This window comes from Lathyrus oleraceus, chromosome 4 (genome assembly GCF_024323335.1).
Source record: "Lathyrus oleraceus cultivar Zhongwan6 chromosome 4, CAAS_Psat_ZW6_1.0, whole genome shotgun sequence".
In the NCBI taxonomy this organism is placed as follows: Eukaryota; Viridiplantae; Streptophyta; class Magnoliopsida; order Fabales; family Fabaceae; genus Lathyrus; species Lathyrus oleraceus.
This window is the reverse complement of record NC_066582.1, coordinates 498,518,911-498,523,730: the sequence shown is the minus strand read 5'-3', so window position 1 is coordinate 498,523,730 and position 4,820 is coordinate 498,518,911.

Below are 4,820 nucleotides of genomic sequence, written 5' to 3'. Positions count from 1 at the left end.
AATGAGAGAGTTTCTGGTGTGGCTGCTGTCTGCTGGTTCCTTTTTTTTCTGCCAGGCTTGGTTTGTTGTGTTTTTGACAGAAAAATAGCAAAGTGAGGGCAAGGTTAATCAATGATTTTCTGTTGCATTCCCCCTTTTGCTTGTTCTTGACAGTGTGGTTTCATGACAAGGAAAAATGATGGAGGATGTTGGAAAAACAAAATGCAAGGCTTGGTTTTGTTCAATGGGAGTTTGGACTGGTTTCTTTTAGAAAAATGCACACAGGTCAAGTTTGAGGGAATGAGTTGTATGCAGGGGCTGCTGCTGGCTCATGACAGGAAAAGGGTGGAAATGTTGCCAAGCCAGGCTCAGGTTACTTGTGAGCTTGGACAGAAAATCCTGTGCTGTTGGATGTTGCTTCTTGGACAGCCTTTGCAAGTGTGCCAAAAGCAAGGTCTTTAGCATGAGTCAAGAAATGGTTGGTCATGTGTTTGTTGGTTGCAAGGCAAGGTTGGTCTACTGCTGTTGGATGATAGATTTTATGCCATGGTGTAGTCTTTAGCTCAAGGTTTTTCTGCTGTGGATGGTGGTGGAAAACAGGTTTTGAAATGGTGAGATGGCAAAGTGAGGCTTGAGGGAAAAAATGAGGGAGTAAGTGTTTGGTCTGCTATATTGAGGTTTTTTTTTTTAGGTATGACAGAGAATGGCTCAGGTTTTGTTCATTGTGCTTGGACAGAAAATGAAAATGCACCAAAGGAGTTTTTAGGCCTGAGTGGATTTCTATTGGTTTGTATGTTTTTTTGATGGCTGCTATTAGAATTGGTTTTTTTTGACAGAAAAAAATCAAGTTCTTGCTGTCTTGTGGTAAAAGCATGGCTTATGGGATGTGTTTGTTACATTTTGTCCTTTTTCTTTCCAATTCCAAGCAAACAAGCATGGCCTTGGTTTTGCTGATTTTTTGGCTGCAAATTGTGGTTCTAATGACAGCAAATGACCTGCTAATTTTCTGTTTTAAGGGTACAAAGCATGGTTCAAATGTAGGCATGGAGAGCATGGGTGAAATTGTACCTTTCTTATAATTCAAGCAACCAAGCAATGGCCTTATGTACTGCACATTTTGACTTTGCAAACACACTTAAAATGACATTTCTGAGCTTTCCCAATTGGCCAAATGTTGAAAAAATGTTTATATCAAAAAGTCAACTCTTGGTCAAACTTGCATTTAAATGAGAAATGTCAAAATATGCCATTTTGATTGGTGAAGTTTTGGCTCATGAAATTTATATTTTTGGAAAGAGGGGATCAAATGTGACTTGTAGGAAAAAACCCCACCAAAATCGGCCAAACGGTTTGGGAGATATGGCCTTTTGAAGTTCAAGATTTTCTGAAATCGATTCGATCATAACTTGCCAACCACACATGGGAATTGAGAGTTCTTGGACTTTTTGGAAATGGGAGACCAAGATCTTCAACTTTCATGTTGGGCAAAAATTCATTTGAAGCTTGTATCATGATGTAAGTTGAGGATCAAGACTTTCCATTTTTGGTAAGTTTCAGTTACAGGTCCAGTTTCCATTTCTGGAAATTTTCTGTTTGACTTCAAATTCTTCCATGATGAGGTTGGACATGATATATGAGGCTTGTATAGACATGAATGAACTCCTTCAAATCAATTCCATCCATCAAATCACTGATTAAATGGCCAGTTGACCAAGTTTGACTTTCTGTTGACTTTTCTAGGGTTTTGCATGATTGAACCACTTCTGATGAATTCCAGACCCTAATTCCTTGAGACCTTGATTTCTAATGACGTCCCAAGTTGTGTGAACTCTTGATTATTGGTCATGGTGGCCAAATTCTGCAAGAATGGCCATCATCCATTGCTTTGACTGACTGTTGACTGTCTTTGACCTAATTGCTGATAATTGCTTCAACTGCAAGCAACAAGGTTAGACTGACAATATTTTTGTACTTTTTGGATGATAAACATATGAAAAGCAATAATATACAAATGCAAAACATGCTTGGTGATCAAGAACCACACACACAAGGCAACCTACCCACTAGGAGGGAAGCAAAGGCATGCAATGGTCCTTGAGGCAATGATATGAGATGATATGGGCCATGAGGGATCTTAGGGCCAAAATTGGGGTCTTACAGGTAGCAGCAGCAGTGTCATTGATAGGGACTCCTTCCGGCGAATCCCGACTGACAGGTGGAATCACATCTTCCTGTCTCTGGGCCAAGGCTCGAAGTTCCTCTTGCCCTTGCACAACCCCTTGCATCATACTCATGAACTGGGCCATGTTAGCCCTCATCTCTACTAATTCAGCCTGAACTTGATCCATGCTCCTCTGTTGATTCAGTCTTATTGCGTAACGGTGCGGACGATGATCAGCAATCCTGCCTAAAATAGGAACCAGAATGAGAAACCTGCTTCCAGAGTGCCAGAAAATGCAAGAATGATATGTGTATGATGCGTATGATGTGTATGCTGTTTTATCATGAATGAACCTGAAAAGGATATTGATCCGCGGTCGCTCGCGGATCAAAAACGAGTGGTTTTTGTAAATATGTAATATAGCGACAATGACTCGAAATATCGTCTCTCAAGGATTCTTGTGGGAAAATCAATAACAGTAATAGAATAAGGGGGTGTTTGGTTTAGGTTTCCGATAAAGAAAAAGCACTTAAAATAATTTATTACTGAAATAAGTTGTTGCGAAATAAGCGATTAAAGTAACGGATCCACTGCCTCGGTTTTTACTAATCATCGACCGATGAAAATACAATTTCCCAAGCGGGACTTCTATCCTATTTGATGAAAAAATCAGTCAACAAGCGTGGAAGATTTTATGAGAACATGTTCCTATTGCCGGATTAAGCATACGGTAAATGATAGAGCAAATTAACAGTTAAGCAGAGTTAATCTACGATTAAAATTAGGAACACAGATCACTCAAATTAAATCAAATACACTATATGATAATTGAATTAAGCAAATAACAATCACATGATATAATTGAAAGGAATAGAAATTAAATTGTAAATATCATAACAATCTCAAAGTTTGAAACCTGAGTACAGTGAATCCGTCCAAAGAGGATTAGTTCTCCATGAGTTTTCAAGCTTCAACAATATTTTTTTGTGTGAATAGTCCCCCGTGAACAGTACACACGTTCTCCTTAAAAAGATAAAAAGTGGATCCGGTTCAAAACCCAACTGGGTCGAAAATATAACCCAGGCCCACAACATGACCCAACACTAAAATAAAATTCTAATGCTGTAACTTGAAACGAAATTCTGGAATTTTGAGCTCCGAATCTGACTTCGACTCCAACACGAAAGTCGTAGCTCTCTCTCTTAGCTTTCCGGCGATTTTTAGAACGCCTCAAACGGATTCCCGGAACTCCAGTTATGATCGTTTCCGCGCAGACTGATAAAGCTGAAAAATAAGTGCGAATATTAAATTAAACTAAAAATAAAATAAAATATGAAAACATAATAAAATATAAAAATAAACAAAATAAAATAAAGAAATGCCTAAGTAAAAAGTAGGAGAATTGTGCATAAATATGCACTGATCAAATTCCCCCGGACTTGAACTTTTGCACTCCGAGCAAAATTGAAATAAAACAAAGGAAGCACACACACATCAATAGCTACTCATTCCAGGCTACAAGTCTTCTTCGGTTAAGTTTTCATCGATAGGTACTAATCTTACACACTAAGGATATCGTAGGAACACCAATCCAGAATTGTGCGGTCATAAGGCTCCCTCCTATACAAACCAATCCAAATCCTGTTGTTATGCCTAAGTCTAACTTACTCATCCTCTTTTTTCACTCTTTTTCATTCTAGTGCAATCACATTAAGCCCTTTATCTATTCACACACATGGTAACTGAGCTTGTTAGTGACTATGATCCATTTTTTTTCTCAACAATTTAGAATTAAACATTTTTTTTTTCTTTTCTTTTTTTCTTTTTCACTTTTTGTCTTTTTCTTTTTTTCTTTTTCACTTTTTGTCTTTTTTTTTTTTATTAAGCACAGGATCATTCACTTATTTGCATCAGCTCAACTACTTAGCATGTGATTTCTAGATGGTGCTGACTGCTAGATAAACTACTTAAAAGCTATTAGAGGACGAGAACTCAAGACTATTCCATAACAAGTATCTGACTCGACTTCCATATTTGGGAGACTCAAGGTGTTAAAACGATATCGATCTTATGAACTGTTCCCAAGTCTCTGCAAACTAACCCCAAATTAGACTATAGCCCAGAACTTTCAAAAAGATGCAAAAAAAAATTATTTTATTTTTATTTTTATTATAATAACTGAAAAAAACAAAAAACAAAAAAAACAAAATAAAACAAAGGTCTCCCTCCCCCAGACTTAAAACAAGCATTGTCCTCAATGAAAGGACATAATTATTAAAGTAAAGAGAAGGAAAGAACAACTCCCTGATCAAGTTGCAGTGTAGTTAGGCGCTTCCAAAGAAAGCTCCTCTATACCGACATCTTCAGGCACCGAACCTCCATAGAATAACTTCAGACGCTGCCCGTTAACCTTAAAGACTTTGTCAGTACCTGTACTTTTAATTTCTACTGCACCATGAGGGAAAACATTAGTAACAACGAAAGGGCCAATCCATTTGGATCGAAGTTTCCCAGCCATAAGCTTAAGGCGGGAATTAAACAATAAAACCTGTTGGCCCACAGAAAACTCTTTCCTAGAAATCATTTTATCATGGAAGTGCTTAGTTTTTTCTTTATAAATTCTAGAGCTTTCATAAGCCTCTAATCTAAGCTCTTCCAACTGTTGTAATTGGAGTTTTCT